This window comes from Mustela erminea, chromosome 19 (genome assembly GCF_009829155.1).
Source record: "Mustela erminea isolate mMusErm1 chromosome 19, mMusErm1.Pri, whole genome shotgun sequence".
NCBI lineage: Eukaryota > Metazoa > Chordata > Mammalia > Carnivora > Mustelidae > Mustela > Mustela erminea.
In genome coordinates this window covers 29,474,441-29,491,772 of record NC_045632.1, presented here as the reverse complement: position 1 = coordinate 29,491,772, position 17,332 = coordinate 29,474,441, and positions in this window count along the sequence as shown.

Here is a 17,332-nt window from a genome sequence, read left to right as displayed (position 1 = left end):
GATTAACATTAAAAAAAATAAATAAAAGATCTCTTACACCCTTTTCAAAATTGCCTGGGAAAAGAAAATGAGCACAGGTGATGTGCTGATCCAGTTTCACCGTTCTGTTGAGAACTGCCGAAAATTATACCATACAGAAAAGTTTTCCATAAGAAGAATTTTGAACACATCTGAGCATTCAATTGCTTATGAAAACAAGAGAATTATTTGGTGCTAGGGCTGAATCCCTCCTAATCAGGATTATTTGAAGCATTTTCAGGGAAAAAACAAGAGACAGAAACCACACTTGGTTTAGAATCCCTTAACACCAGTGGGCACATCTCACTCCCCCTGGATAATTCTTCCACTGTGACATGAACCCCCTTGCACACACACCAGGCCCCACCTCCCCTCCGCAGACTGTCAAAACCATGAGAGGCAGCATCTTTAAAGATGGAAAGCCTGGATTCCCAAACTAGCCAAACTTGGTCTCCTTGGGGCAGGCGACTTCACTAAGCTGTAGTGTTTCCACTTGCAAAACTCAAATGGAAACCGTGGCAACCACCCCACCCCCACCCCACACCACACTGTCCCACAGACTGGTTTTAAGAATCGATTCAGATAATTCACAAAAAATATTTAGCGGAGGGCCTGGCTGTGATGAACTCAATAAACAGTATTAACTATTACAGCGGGAACACTACCACGTTAGTGAGATTGGATCCCACGGTAGACTAAACAGGGGGCATGGACACACTAACGAAATTGACCTACACTACCTTTAGTGGGGCACCAAGACCCTTTGCCTTGGGGGATTGTTCAACTGAAAAATTAGAGGCAGATATTTCACTCCAGGCAGGGGAAAGTAAGAGGAACAGGAGTGAAGGGAAACTGACTCAGAGGTCATTTGCAGAACATAGAATTCTTTGCAGCTAGAAAGTCAGAGCTTCATTTACCATCCTACCTATTATTGATTATATGACCTCTGTCATTTGGTGGGTCATCTCTGTGCCTAACTCCTTTTTCATAGAAGTGTTATTCAGACTCATTTTAGGGGCGCCTAGGTGGCTTAGCTGGTGGAGCCTCCAACTCTGGATTTCTGTTCAGGTCATGATCTCAGGGTGGTGAGATTCAGCCCAAGTGAGGCTCCGTGCTCAGTGGAGGAGTCTACTGGAGATATTGTCTCTCCCTTTCCCGCAGCCCCTCCCCTCCTCTTTCTCTTTCTCAAAATAAATTTATTTTTAAAAATAAAGGCAAAACAAAAAAGTTACTCACTGGGTCCCCTGCGTGGCTCAGGGGGTTAAGCATCTGGCTCTAGATCTCAACTCAGGTTTTGATCTCAGGGTCTTGAGTTCAAGCCCTGCATTGGGCTTCATGCTGGACTGGAACCTACTTTAAAAAAAAAAAAAAAAAAAAAAAGAAAGAAACTTATTCTATGGCTTTGTCCTGATGAACTGGCCTATAGTATACTTAAATATAGCACCTCAAGGTAGTCTACAAAGAGTAGCTATTAGTATGAGGTGTGCTTGCTACTCAGGTTGAAGGTATCAAAACTGGGAGAAAGGTTTAGGGCATGCATGAGGAAAATGAATGTCCATGAACAGTGACACCAGCCCAGTGGTGATCAGAAAGCAGGACAGTGGGAAAGTCCTAACAACTATGGAAGAAAAATATTTGGGAACCCCGAGTGGGAAGGTAAACTGACTTGAATACTCTAAATGTCACCAATGCCTAGACTATTATAGCTTCACAAAACATCTGAGATATTAGAGATGGTGGCCGAGTGACTTGGAGTTGAACCCACCAGTTCCTTTCCCCTCAGCACATGGCCAGATGACATCAGCCTCTCTTAATGGATGGGAGTGGCCAGGAGATAGGTACTCCGCCAGCTGGTGGAGTGTAGGCAGAAGTAGTGAGCACCATTTCCAGGTTGGGCCCATTGAAACCCGCCCTTGCCCCCCGCCCCCAAGAGATCCGCCATCCTGTCTTCCCACCTGGTTGTGGATGCCCTTTGATGCCTCAAGGTGATGGCCGGCCTCCATCAACCTGGGCCCCTGAATGACTGCGCAGAGCCATCCTCATTTATCACCCCCACACCTACATCAGTTGGACTTGATGTGAGTGAAAATAAATGTGAATTATAAAGTAATTCACATTAATTAATTAAGCCACAAAAATGGGGAGATAATAATAATCAGATAAGTCACTAAGTTGTATCCAAACTTTTTCTCTAGCCATTTTTATCTCCCCGAAATTCAGTATGTGATTCAGCCTTTACCCCATAGGAATATTTGAAATTTTGATTCTATTTTTTTTTCTTAAAATGTAAACAAGGCCATTTGTTCTTTGCATTTAATTAATTCTGTTTATGGAGGTAACTTCAGCTTCAAGGAAATTCTAAGTCAATTAACATCAAAGCAACTATGTGGGGACATAAATATTTAGGACATTAAGGGACCACCCTCGCTGAGAAATGGGGCAACATGATAAATCCACGTTCCTCCAAACATCCTCCATGTTCCTCCAAACATCTCTGTCCCAACGAAAAACTCAACACAAAGGGTAGCAAAACAAACAAACAAACAAACCCTAGCAAACGTGATGGTAAATCAATGTTTAATTTATACAATACAATCAAATACCTTTTTATAGTGCTTTCATAGAATGAAAATCATTTTATTAATTTTTTCCCATCATGAAAGAAACCCAGCCTTTTAAAATATTCAGCAAAAATAGAAAGTTGTAAAAACAAGAGAGAATCCAGATTACCTGTAATCTGTAACCTCATCACTCAGAGGCAAGTCTACCAGTAAAGACTACATGAGACTTACTCCCATCAACACCCACCGACCCTGGGTCACCTCTTCTCTGTATTCTGCCAGAGTGGTAAGGGAAAAATATCACATCCTTGTGTTAATTTTTATTTCTTTGATTATCTGTGGGAATAGGTTATGTGTATTTCCTGTGGCTTATTGTATATATTTCTTTTGCACACTTTTTTTCTTTTGAAATATCTATCTCTTATGGGTTTTTAAAAGTTCTACATAGAATATGCATTTGAATTCTCTAAACAGAAAATAAATGTGAATATTCTCTCTATATATTTATATATTACATATATAAATATATATATTTATATATTACATATAATATATATATTTATATATATGTATAAATAAATAGGGACCTATTACATATATATGTAATATATATAAATTTGAATATATATAAATCATTATTATATATTCATTTAATAAATTAAATTAATATAATTAAATTAAATTAAATTAATAAAATAATAAATTATTTATTATATATTTATAATAAATATATAATAAATAAGTATATAATGAATATATAATATATAAAGACAGAGAGAATATTCAAATTCAAATTCAAATGTATTTAGAATATACATATATATTCTAAATATCTTTAAATCTAAATAAATTTAAATAGTTTGAAATAGATTCAGATCATCTTTGATGGCACTTCTTTGAGCCTTGGAAGATATTAATAGTTGTAATATGCATAAGGATTGGAGATGTCATGCAGCTGGGTTGTCTCCCCCTGCAGAGACCTAGGCTCTGACACCTCTTTCAGCTCTAAACACACAAGATCTCATGTAATTGTTGATATAAAATTGCTCATAATTGGCAAGGAAAAGACCATAGGTTTAAGTTTTTGTTAACTCACCAACATGTGGATATTTGATGCAGTTTATTTTTATTCTTCATACTCTTAAATGATAGTCAAAAGTTTTTGCATAATCTGGTGATAACTAAAGCTGTCATTGTGTCTTACTTGAAGATTTTCTGGTCTGGAACACAAGACAGGCTGAAACTCAAAATAACAATCACTTCTTTATTTGTTCTTGTACTTGATAAGGCTCAGATTGCTTTGAGAGCTATTATCACATTTGATTTAATACCAGTCTTGTAATAAGGACAGCATTAGGTAGCATTACTTTGTTTTCATGGGTAGAACAGACCAAAGTTTTAAGATATTGCTTGACTTCTCTAGCATCACAGCAAATAATAATTAATAATTAATGAATAATAATAATCAATTTAAGATTCATTAGATCCCTCTATGATGCAGTAAATCAGCTTTTGCATGCTTAATTTCATTGAATCATAACAACTGTATTTTATGCGTGGGAAAAAAATCAAGCCTAGAGAGAAAAATAAAGCCCAAAGTCACACAGCAAGTAGATGGCGAAGCCCTGACTTTGACTTGAGCGGATTCTAGAACCTGGTTTCTTAGGCGGCACTGATTAACTCCATTGGAGAAGTGGCAAATCAGTAGTAGCTGATGTATTTTTGGAATGTTGGAGTGATGATGGGGTCCAGAGCCGATGGCCAAGAAAGAATTCTTGAGATGTTTCTGGGCAAAAAAAGGTGGTTTTTTAAAGCAAGAGGACAGGACCAATGGGCAGACTGCCTGCTGCTCCCTGAATTGTGAAGAACAACTGATGATATTCCTTGGGTTTGGGGGAAGTAGAGCTAAGGGAAGTTCCGAAAGGATTTCCATATGCTAAGGAAGACTCAGAATCTGGAGGAATGGTCTACAAGTATTTGTCAATGGGCTGCAGGTTACAAGGACGTTTAATTTTTTCTACATTTCTTTCTGCCTTTGTTTCTACATCAGAACCAAAGCTAGGGCTCAACTCCAAATATAAACTTGGGATTTTGCTATTTGCTATATGCCAGTCTTTTCACAAGAGCATCTTAAAAGAGCTTCTCCAGGGAGTTCCAAGGTAAGGGCAGGGCTGGATTACAACAGCCAATCAGTGAAAGAAGACCGTGGCTCTCTGGTCAGACTTCCCAGTCATTGGCAACTGTAACGTTCTATCAGATCCGTAATTAGAGGATTATTGCAAACTCAGCATGTCAGTTGCTGATTTTGAAGCATGTAGGTACAGAATTCTGACAATATCTGACCCCAACAACAGTTGTATGCCTTCAAAATGTTCAAGAACCCACTACTTCATTTTTGTACAAGGAGATCTTCATATATTATCAAGGTGGTTCTTAGCATAGAAGGTTTCCAGAAAAAGAGGCTCTGAACATAAATGCGCAGATAAAAGCTGTCTGATCTTCTAAACTCTGTTGCCTAAAACATCCATTTGTGCTATAAAAATAAATGCAGACATTACAGAGAAACGTTGGCAGGGAGTTCTCCCACATTTAATGAATCCTGAAAACACTGTCCCGACTCCAAACCAGTGATTGGAATCTTGTCTCCCCACTCCCAAGTTCAGATACTGCAAGTGGTGGGGTTTTTTCTTATCTTTTTTCTTCTTTCCTACTTGGAAAACAGCACCCTTCCTGATTCTTCATGTAGATTCTCCTCTGATGGAGATGTATTCTGGATAACAGGAAAGAGTCCTTTCCAGGGGTGGTCAAATGTTCCAGCCAGCCTCTCCTTAATTTTTTTTTAAATTTTGAGCTAGGGAGTGCTTCGGTAAGGTGTAGTCTGTTCTGCATCAAACTCTTGGTTCCAAATCAAGTCGTGATCTCAGGACCATCGAGCCCAAGACAGACTCTGCACTCCTCTTGGATCTGCTTGAAATTCTCTCTCTCCCTCTCACTCTACCCCTCCCCACCCCTAGTGCACACATGCCCTCTCTCTCTCAAATAAACAAATAAATCTTTAAAAATTAAAAAATAGATAAAATTGGAGCTGGCAGGCAACCTAGAGGTAATTGAAACCTACAACACTTCTTTTTCCTAAACAGATGAGAAAACTATGGTCAGCGGAGGTTAAAAACTTGCCAGAATCACACCTCTCATTGCAGAGAAGCCATGGTTCCAACTCAGATCTGAATTTGTCTTTCTGTATTCTTCTCCCCAGTCTCCATAGCACCGTGAACACCCAGCTTCTTGGCACTGTCTCCATGACACCAGTGTCTGGAAAGAAGGGATGGGGGAGGTCGAGAGGTCAAGTCTGCTGGGATCTAGCCAGACAGAGAGGTAGTATGGCTGTTTGATGCTGGGGTATGCACCCGGTCACCAGCGGTACCTTCTCCTGCTTTATTGGTTCAAGAACAGACAAGTATTGACTGATGTAGAAGAAAATCTCATGGTAACCCAAGCACACCTCCAAGGAAAAAATAAAAGCCAGCTTAGGCAGGGCACCATCCACAGGGCACCTCAGAGCCTCTGGGGTCCTGCTCCCAGAAGAGCATAAAATGGGGGCCAAGGTAGGGTGCAATTTCTCAGCGTCTTTCTGACCAGCAACATTAGGAGCAACCAGAACCAGGGTGGGGGAAGAGTCTGTGCTTTTGTTTTGTTTTGTTTTGTTTTTTTCTCTTTTCAAGGGGTCAAAAGCCAACAATCTGACACTTACAAAGGTGTCAGCCCAAAGGGACAGTCTCCTTGGAGGACATGCTAGCTCACCCAGCATGTCTCAGAAACTGAGATTCAACACCACGCTTTCTTTCTCTTCTTTCCAGCAGCCTCTGTTGCTCGTGGCAGATTTAATGGTGTGATTTACAGCACTGAGAGACCTTTGTCAGGGCCAGTAAAATGACAAACAATAAATATATGGAGCAGTATGTTAACAGCCCGCCACACAATACCTTGTCAGTTACAGCTTGATAGCGATACATTTTAATTTTGTCTTTCATAAAAATCTTGGCATGTATGCCTCATTTGAACACAGGCTTCCAAGTCAAGTGTGTCATCCAAGCATGCAGTTTATCACCCTCTATATTTTCTGTCCTTTTCATTTAATGTCATTCCTATGGCAACAGACATCGCCCTGGAAATCATTTTCAAAACAGCTTATTTGTTGAAAGGGACTGGGTGAGGCTAAAATATGTGTTTGGCTGGGAAGAATGTCAGAGTGTGAATATGGCTTAGTTACATTAATCATATTCTTTGAGGACTTTGTGTAATCAGATACTTGAAGGAGGCGTATTGTGGGGTGGATTTGACATCCCCACCCCACCCCCAGCTTTTTATGGTTTCGCATGTCATAAGGATAAAAATAAGAAAAGCAAACCCGCATGGCACTTCACGTAAAGGGGTATACGCTTGTTTATAATGCAAACGAGTCTACCCGTGTGGGGGCTCTGGGTGATGGGTGGGTTGTAACTCCGGGGTTAATGCTGAACCACCATTACTCGGAAGCCGATCATACAAACCCACTTATCCAACATGTCTTTATTGAGCACCTACTAGGCAACAGCCATTGTGCTGTGAAATGAGTAGTGAATAAAATGTCATCTCTGTTCCCACAGAGAGAGCAGGGGTAGAGCTCAGACTCCAGTGGGGAAGACAGAGGGCAAACAGGTTAAGAAACACTTTGGCTACTGAGAATTCTCTAGAAACAGGGTCTGAGATGACGGTTGTTGTGATGGATCAAAGACTCAGTAAGCAGGTCTCACAGGGGAGGCATAAAGAGGTGCGCATGGCAGAAGAGGGCAAAGCTGGGTCTAGCCTCACCCTGATCCCAGGAGAGCTCTGCAGTATGAATGACCCAGAAGCTAACGTGCCTCCAGAGTTCGGGCTTCTAGCTCTTAGACTCAGTAAGGAATCAGCCACTGGTGGCAAGCTGCCTTGCGGGCTCAGTGGGCACCATCCCAGCCTCCTAGGCATCCCCATCTATGTGGGTCCTGTTGGCCAAGAGCAATTCTAGGAAGAAGTGTGCAGCTGTGGGCTGTTAGCAGTGAAAACGTACAGTCGCTGGGGAGTGGGCACCACAGCAGCCCAAGGGTATCTGGTCAGGGCCCATAGCTTCTAGCACACATAGAAATACCTACAATCTGTTCTGTTAGTAGGAGTGTTAGGAATAAAAGAAAAGAGGATGGTCTGTGGTGGAGGGCTAAGTCATGAAGTGCTTCCCGGAGGAGGGGACATCTGAGCTGGTACACAAATGATAATAGGAGCCAGCAGCATGAACATCTAAACACTCTTTGGGGGCAAATGGCACAGCAAAGGGCAAATAACCTGTAAATTTGGTGGGGGGAGGGGGTGTGCCTGCGTCACTCCGTCAGTTAAGCATCTGGCCTCTGCTCAGATCATGATCTTGGGGTCCTAGGGTCGATCCCCATCTTAGGCTTCCAGGTCATCCAGGAATCTCCTTCTCCCTCTCCCTCTGCCCCTCCCCCTGCTTGTGCGCTCGCTCTCTCTCTCTCTCTCTCTCTCAAATAAATACTTTAAAATAAATAAGTAACCTAACTTGTGAATTTTTTTTTAAGGGTGACATGTTTAAGGATATCAAAAAGCAGAAAGAAAGTTCAAGTAGATGATGGGCCATGAGCAAAGGATGGTGTTATGGTAGAGGATCAGGTCAAAGAGGCAGGCAGGGGTTGGACCTATAGAGTGCGACTAAAGCATAACAAGGAGCTTGGATTTTCTTCTAAGCTCAGAGGAGGGCCTACTACACAATTAAGCCAAGCAGTGTTAGACATCTCACTCTAGGAATTAAACAAGTAGCCCACATCCAGCCCCTCCTAGCATTATGCTGGATACTCTCAGTGCATACCACGCACACGAAGATCGCTTGGTTGTCCATTCATACGGCAGCCCACAAGAGTTTCCTTAATCTGTGTCTTGGGTGACCTGTAGTTCTGTTGGAAAGCTGGACCCTTTTCACCACGTGTTATCCCTATATTTAGGATTTCAGGAACACATTGTCCCCAAATTAGAACCGAGTGCATTTCCTACAGAAGCAACATTGCATACGCAAATCATGGTAGAACACCGCTACCCATAGTGTGACATGTAGACCATCAGCCCCGGGCATCCTGCTTAGAAATGGAGGACCACAGGTCCCACCCCAGACCTACTGAACCTGAATGTACAATTTAACAAGCAGTGATTTGTATGCACATGAAAGTTTGGTGAAGTGTGGTAGAATGTTTAGTACAGGAAAATGTGTTCTGAAGTCCAATAACTCACCTATTAACAAACACTTGGGAAGTCCAACCAGTGTGTGATCTGGCTTCCGGCTTTCTGAAAAAGAAGGTTGAGCTTGACGAAATAACCAGAAAAGAGAAAAACATTTAAGAGTCCTTTTCTTTTTTCTTCTTCTTTTTTTTTTAAACCATCATTAAATAATTTATACTTTATTTATTGGGGTGTTTTTTGGTTTTTTTTTTTTTTTTTTGGTTAGGTGTTTTTTTTAGGGGGGGGTCACTTTCCAAGGATCAGATTTGTTTGATTAAAGTCTGGTTGGCACTCCATGTTACATTAGTTTCAGGTGCCCAACACAGAGACTAGACAAGTTTATAGGTTATGCTGTGCTCACCCCAAGGGCAGCTACCATCGCTCACTCTGCAACATTGTTACAAATCACTGGCTGTATTGCTGGTGCTGAACCTTTCATCCCTGTGATTTACTCACCCCCTAAGTGGAAGCTTCTACCCCCACTTTTCTTCACCCATCCTGCCCATCTCCCAACCCTCTCCCGGCAACTATCAGTTTGTTCTTTGTATTTATGGGTCTGTTTCTGCCTTTTTTTTTTTTTTTGGTTGGGTTGTTTTTTCATTTTGTTTTGTTTTGTTTCATTTTTTGCTTATTCGTGTTGTTTTTTAGATTCCACCTAGAAGTGAAATCATATGGTCTTTGTCTTTCCATCTGACTTATTTCACTTAGCATTAATACCTTCTAAGTCCACCCATGTTGTTGCAAAGGCAAGATCTCATTCTTCTTTCTGACTGAGTAATGTTTCAGTGTGTGTGTGGTGTGTGTGTGTGTGTGTGTGTGTATACATCTTCTTTGCCCATTTACCTATCACTCCTTAGTGCGACTGAACAGTGGGACTGCCTACATATCTTGGCTATTATAAATAATACTGTAATAAACATAGGGGTGCCTATATCTTCTGAAATAGTGTTTTCATTTTCTTTGCGTAAATTCCAGTAGTGGAGTTACTGAATTTGTACAATATTTCTACTTCTAATTTTTGAGAAGACCCCACACTGTTGCCCAGGGTGACTGTGCCAATTTGCATTCCTACTGAAACAGTGCATGAGGTTCCTTTTCCTTTGAGTCCTTGCCAATACTTGTGCTTTCTTATCTTGTGGTTCTAGCTATTCAGACAGACATAAGGCGATTGTAATAGTTCTTTCCACAGTTACTATCATATGCATGGACACCAAGAAGCTTCATGGAATCTCTACACCACTCAAGAGAGACCCTGCATGCAAAGGGTGAGGAATGCAGCATTGATAGATGGTTTTACAGGAAAGGAAACATCAGCATTAGTCTAAGTGTATCTTAAAATACTATTTTGAGGTGCACCAGGGTGGCTGTGTTGTTTGGGCATCTGCCCTTGGCTTGGGTCATGGTCTCAGGTTCCCTGCTCGATGAGGAATCTGCTTCTCTCTCTCCCTCTGACTCTCCTCCCTGCTTGTGCTCTCTCTCTCTCAAATAAATAAATAAAATGTATAAAATAAAATAAAATAAAATATTACTTCGAGGAGGCAAAATATTAAATATTTTGTAAAATATTACTTCTGTAATAAAATATTACTTCTGTAGTAAAATATTACTTCTGGAAGCAGAATGATAGAAATCTGAAAACCTGCTCCTCGATAAAGAACACAGGCAAAATTATCAAAATCAACATTTTCATAGCCCCAAAATGGAAGAAAGACTTGCAACATTCCAAGGAGGATTTATTCAAGAAAATATTAGTTTTAGGAAATGGTAATATGCATTACCCAAAAGAAGATTCAGTGGTCAAATGAAAAACACTGGGCTGGCTATGGTCAGTTTCTCTGCCGCAGGACTTTTCAGAGCCTTTGACATGTTCAATATACATTATATAGTACACAAGTTCCCGCTAAACCTAATTGACCCTAGATCCCTTTTATTGTGAGCTATTTTGCAGATTTAAATCCTGAAATATACACCTTGGGAGATACTAGATAAGGCTTTGAGGTAAGATCTGAGAAAAGAGCAGGAGTTTTAGATGCTGGAATAGGCAGAGAGCACAAGAGAATCAGGCATAAAACAGTCCCCTTCTCCTGGGAGCCCAAATATTTTTCTGGAAGGTGTTTAGAAAAAAAGAAGGAAAAAAAAAAAAAAAAACTAGTTCCCAAGTAAAGTGGTGGGAATTTGGAGTCTTTAAGTGTTGGACAGATTAATTCAGGTTAAAGAGGAATTTCTTAAACAGAATCCATATTCTTATCTCTAAAAGGGGAGGGGGAGGTGTTGATACCCAAGCCTCTGTTGTAAGGTTTGCCAATGATACTTATAAATTGGATAGCACTTAGTAAGTATCCAAATAATAATAAATTAACCCTAGACATTAAGAACAATTATAGTAACATCCAAGGTTTCATAGACACTCAGAAAAGTAGGGGGAAAGAGAAGAGGGACCAAAGAAAAGAAACATAATAGACTGGGGGGAAATGGGACAAAAGAAAGAAGAGATGACCTGAGAGACAGGAGAAGCAAGACCAACCAATCAAATCTCAGGGATGGATGAGTTCTAAGTCTCAGCGCAAAAAGCTGTTCACAGCTGGAAGCAACTCCCGGTGCCACGGCCCTTGTAGAAGAGCCAGCCACATGCAATCAAGCCTTGTGATCTCGTGAAGAGCCCAGGATTCTCACTCAGGGATTGGAGCACCTGTAACTCCCACGCAACCAGTCCCCAGATAATCTGATGCTTGGTGTGCAGAGACGGAACGCAACTGGACCTCTCCTAAGTGAAACCTCTTGCTCACGCTCATCTCGGTCAAGTGCTTGGTCACCGTGGGTCTCGACCTCCCCGGGGTAGCCACGTGGCTCTTGGCCTTCCAATAATAGGGGAGCTGCAAAAGGGGCAATAGAGAGACTGGCCCACTAGGGATACTGGGATACACTGGGATACACTAGGATGATGGGATATGGACCCCAAGTTTCCATTTCTGCCCAGCACCTGATGAAAGTCCTTGCTTTTGAACCATATCGCCCCAACAGATGGCAAGCAACAGATGAAAGGAATTCCAGCAACTTTCCAAGCTTAGCTAAAAGGTGGCCCCACTGTTGGCACTCCCGGGGACGAAGACGAGGGAGAAACATGCATCGGAGGAAATTTCCTTCTTCAAAGGGAAGTGGATCTGAGTTGAGATAATTCAGAAGACAGATAACTCCGGGGGAAGCCTGGTTGTTGGTTCCTTGCCATCATCCTGCCCTCGGTGGCCTTATTGAAAATTCCTTCCCTCAACCCGCCCTCTGGGGAACACCGCGCCCACAGGAGGGTGGGACAACTTTCTACGAAGAAAATCGAGGTTGCAACGTTTGGCATATTAATTCAGAGCATATGGTCAAAAATATTGTTTGCTATGGCTTGTGGGCTTATGATATTTAATTTAAAATAGATTTTCCTAAATAAAAAAGAGACTTTATACAGATGGCCATTAAAAGCAAACCGTTTTTGCTGCGCGGCATTGTTAAAATACAGTGTTTTTAAAGTGTTTTATAGCACGCTGGCCCTTTGGCAAGGAGGGGGGGTTCGGGAAAGATGAAGACTTGGCGCGGTGACAAGATGGCCCGGACGCCTTTGTCCCAAGCCCTATCCCCTGGGCCAATCTTCTCTCTATCAGCTCCATTTTCTTTTGCATAGACAGTGCCTTGTGCGATCCTGAAGTTTAATGCAGAGCCGAGAAAGCACCACTCCCGAGATCAAGGAGCCGTGGTGACGGCAGTGAATTCTTTATGATGTCATTTCTCGTTAAATGCGAACAGATTGTTTCCACAGCAAACATCTACCGAGGACAAGGCCAGGTGTTTTCCTATTTTCCATGTCTCCTTTCGCGTTAATGGGAGTATTGTGGGTTTTTCCTTGTTTTCTCTGGTTTCGTTTTCCTTTGACAATGAGGCAAGGTGGGGGACTGTCCCAGAAAAGGCGTCCTGGAGCAGGATGTCCCGGGAAAACGTGGCTCGTCTAGGCAGAAAGCGTGAGGAGCCCTTGGGCTGCTTTTGCTGATCAAGGCTTGGTCGGAGCGGATGCAAAATGAAAAGACCTTCTCATTCCTCTCCCCGAGGACCCTACCGTGAATTAGGTCAATCCAGCCGGCTCGCTTCCCCCGGTTCATTTCCAGCCTCGGTAGAAGGCTGCAGACCCAGCGGGCCAGACTCACTTAAGCGGCTTAACCACAAAAACACAACAGAAATGGACGAGGAGCAGAATCGGTGGTGTTAACTTACAGGCTCCTGCTCCGAGTGAGAACAGGAACGGTCCCTGCTTCCACGTTCCATCCTCCCCTCGAAACCAGCAACAGACAGTATTCTGCCCTGGAATCTGATCGGGAGAGGGCACATAGCTCGGGGTCAAAGCCGGGGAGTATGTTTTTATGGTGCAGTGTCAGCCGTGCAAGACTTTTGTTGGAAACGCTGATACTTGAGATATGGTTTCATATTAGTCCGGGATGGAAAAGAAAGCCGATAGCACTTTCTAGACTGTCAGTAATCCTTTCTTCTGAGTGGCCAGGGAGAAGAGGCCACTTCCTGGTTGGAGGCTCCGAGAAATGTTGAGGTACAGAAGCAATTGTTCCAAACACAGTCTCATCTGTAATTAGGAATGCACCAACCATGGCATGGTTTGTTTTTCTAGTTCAGTAACCTTTAACAACACTTGTAATCAGTTGGGTTTTAAAGAGGGGGGTGGCGGGGGGCTGTGGTGAAGGTGATGGGAGAGGGTTACATGACACTCAGAGCAGTGCTCCTAGAGACCTGCTGGGTCTGGACACACATTTCCACCCCGGGTGGCTTTCTGGGCCTTTGTTCCAAGGGATATAAACAAAGCTTAGGTGAACACAGGGGAGAGCTCCTGCAATCCCATGGGGTAACTTTATAGGGGAGGCTGTCTCCTTTGTCCACGGAGTGAGGGATTGGGTTTGCAAGCAGCCTGAGGCCTGCAGCCCTGCCTTGGGGGAGTTTTTTGGGGGATAGTTCTTTACCAGGTCTGCACCTGGATATCCGCTGCTTCGATGAGCAACAAACGTGCCAGGGCTTGAAAGAGACTACCTACCTGGCAGAATTCACAAAACTGGAAGTTACGTCTGCTGAAGGCAGCAAGGCCCAGAGTGGGGGCCTTGGCAATTCAAGTCCAGAAAATTCTTCGGAGGGGTTACCCATTAGCACACGCTGCCAGTGAGCAGGAGGGTAAATATTGATCGGCAAGTTCCTATCTCAGGGGTTGTCTTGGAGTAAACTCTCATCAAGGCACTGACCCCTCTTAGCCATTTCATTCAAATGAAAGAAAAAGGGACCCATTTTTTCTTGTTAAAATGATCTCCTCTCTGTCTATAAAAAGCCTTCCATGTTCCATAGAGATGAATCAGGAGGGACTTATAATACAAATAGGAAAATTAACAACACTCATCATCTCAGCGTCCAGCCTGAGCTGATGTTACTTGGTATATAATATATGACATTGCCAACTTGAAAAATAAATCTGCGATTTCCAGCAAAACTCAGGGCAGAGCGTACATACTAGTTTGTAATCTACTTTTGTCACTTTCAAGTCTTTATTGTAACCATTATTTGAAATTGATAAATTTGCATCTACATCATTTGTAATGACGGCCTAGGAGTATATGTCATAGATGTACAAAAGCTTATTTAATCAATCCTTTGTTTTTAAATGTTCAGACTGCTTGCAGCTTTTGTGTGTGTGTGTTGTAAACTGCTTTGGTGAACCACCTCCTGGGTAAATATTTGCGTTTAAGTGTTATTGTGGTTGTTGTGCAAACAGAATAACTTGATGATGCTTTAGAAAATTTTCTGAGAGCTAAAATCTGGGCAGGGAGCTGACATAAGTTCCATGAGGCAGTGGCCTTCTAAATAAGCCTGAAGACAAGATGTGAATCAGGGACGCCTCGGTGGTCCAGTTGGTTGAGCAACTGACTCTTAGTTTTGGCGCAGGTCATGATCTCAGCATTGTGGGATCGAGACCCTTGATGGGCTCTGCGCTTGGTGGGGAGTCTGCTTGAGATTCTCTCTCTCCCTCTGCCTTCCCCCTGTTCTCTCTCTCTAAAATAAATAAATCTTTAAAAAAAAAAAAAAAAGGAATATGTGAATCATGTTTTCTCGTAGGCATGACGGAAATAGTTGGTAAAATAAGGATGGTTAAAAGAAATCCTGTAGCAATACCAGACATTAAACCAAATCGTACTGGGCTGCCGATGACCCGTCATCTCTAATTTCTAAACATGCTATTCTAGGAGCCTCTGTTTTTATAACACATAAATGCATGTGGCGTCTTCCTGGGTTATTTGGACCAAATACTGTAATTCTTTAAGCTCAGCACACTGTTTTAAGAATGATGGGAGGAAAAAAAAAAAAAAACCCTAGTTCACTAGGTGATACAGAACTGGGGGCAGATGTCGAAATGATAGTGGGGAAGGGCAAAATGCTAGGACACACCAGGTCTAAAGTTGTCGTTAGTGAACTCAAAATATATGATTTGATAAAAATAATCGTAAACTCTGCTTCCTACGAGTGTGTTTATAACCAGCATGAGCAACAGTTCAGAAACTCAGCAGACAGTCTTGGGCATGGAGGGCAAATGTGTGCTACGTCTGTCACGCCCTCCTCTCCTGGGTCCTTGGGTACCAGACACGGTTAAGCGATCAGACCACCACCCCACGGCGAGCCTCAGATCCCTCCAGCCAGCTCTCCAGGCAGCCAGCCCACTGGGATTGGCAACTGTGGTTGTTTTTATCTCTAGGCTAGTGGATTTCCACAAATAAGGGCTGTTGTTGGAGGAAGGGGAAAGATTTAATCTGTTAGGATAGTGGGATGGTGATGCCTGGATGGAGGGAACTCAGAGGCAGAAGGGCATGCTGCCGAAAAAGCAGAGAATCTCTCTGGGCGCGGAATGATCCCAAAGAGGCCTGTTACTCTTCAAGCAGTTTAGAATGACAATCCACAGATTCTCCTGCAGTATTTGATGGCAGCTTCCTCCACTGGAATCAGCAGGTGCCTACGAACGACCCCGTTGCTGCAAATTGCAAGCCCTCATTTCTATGTATGGATCTTTTAATTATTCAACATTTATTGAGTTCCTTTTGTCTTGACTTGGTTTCGCCAAGTCGCAAAAGCTTAAGACAAGGGCTTGTATGCAGCTGACTTACGCTGGGACAGGAACCCTCAGTAAGGGGCTGGGAAGTGACACAGGAAAAGGAAGCCGATATGAGGGTATCTTATCAGGATGGTTACTCCCTCAGACTTGATTCCTCTAGGAGACTCTGAGGAGTTTGTGGAATGTTCCTGAACATGTGTGAGTGCCCAGCGAATTCCTATAGGCAGCACCGAAGCAGAAAATGGGATACACTGTGTGCCCTATACCCAGGGCGCTAGGCGGGGCACGGTCAGATTTCCTGCTCTCAGGAAAGAGGTTACAACTTCCAGAGCTAGTCACGTGGCACGTGACCAATGACAGCACATCACTTGGTTGTTCCAGGGAAAGCCCAGGGCCCTGTTGCTTTCTCCACAGAGAACCCGAGATTGTAGGGCTGAACCACGGTGAGCCCAGCTTGGGGGAGTCACCCTCCAGACTTCCTTCAGGGACTGGGGTAGAGTTACAAGCCTCCTCTGTCGCCATGGGAAGAGGTGAAGAGGGAGGAATGGGCGTGTGAAGAGGCGGGACACTCACTGCCCTGCACCAGGAGGTAACCCGCAGGAAAATCCAGGGGCAGCCATCCAAAGGCAGCAACCCCAAATAGGTAGAGCCTTTTCTACAGGAAAAACCAAGTTCCCCTGCTCTGGCTTTTCAAACTAGAAGCCTTCGGGCAAAGGTTCACCACAGACATGATTTATTGGGTCCATTCTTTCATTTTTGTGAATTTACATTTTTGTTTTTATTTAAATCCCAGCCAATTGACATATAAGGTGTAATATTAATTTCAGAAGTAGAATTGAGGGGCACCTGGGTGGGTGGCTCATTGGGTTAAAGCCTCTGCCTTCGGCTCAGGTCATGATCCCAGGGACCTGGGATGGAACCTGCTTCCTCCTCTCTCTCTGCCTGCCTTTCCACCTACTTGTGATCTCTGTCTGTCAAATAAATAAATAAAATCTTAAAAAAAAAAAAAAAAGAAGAAGAAGAAGAAGTAGACTTCAGTGACTCGTCACTTACGTGGAACACGCAGTGCTCATCACAGCAAGTTCCATCCTTAATCCCCATCACCCATTTAATCCATGCCCCTGCCCACCTCCCCTCCAGCAACTCCCGTGGGTTCTCTATAGTATAAACAAAACAGATGAACAGAAGGAGGTAAAAAAGAGAGAGAGAATAAACCATTTTTGTAAATTTTCTAAATTTGTTGCCAATTTAAAAGTTCAGATGGTCTCACATTAAAAACCCAGGTTACTATTTTCGTCTTCAAAATAAAATAAAGTAAAAATAGCCC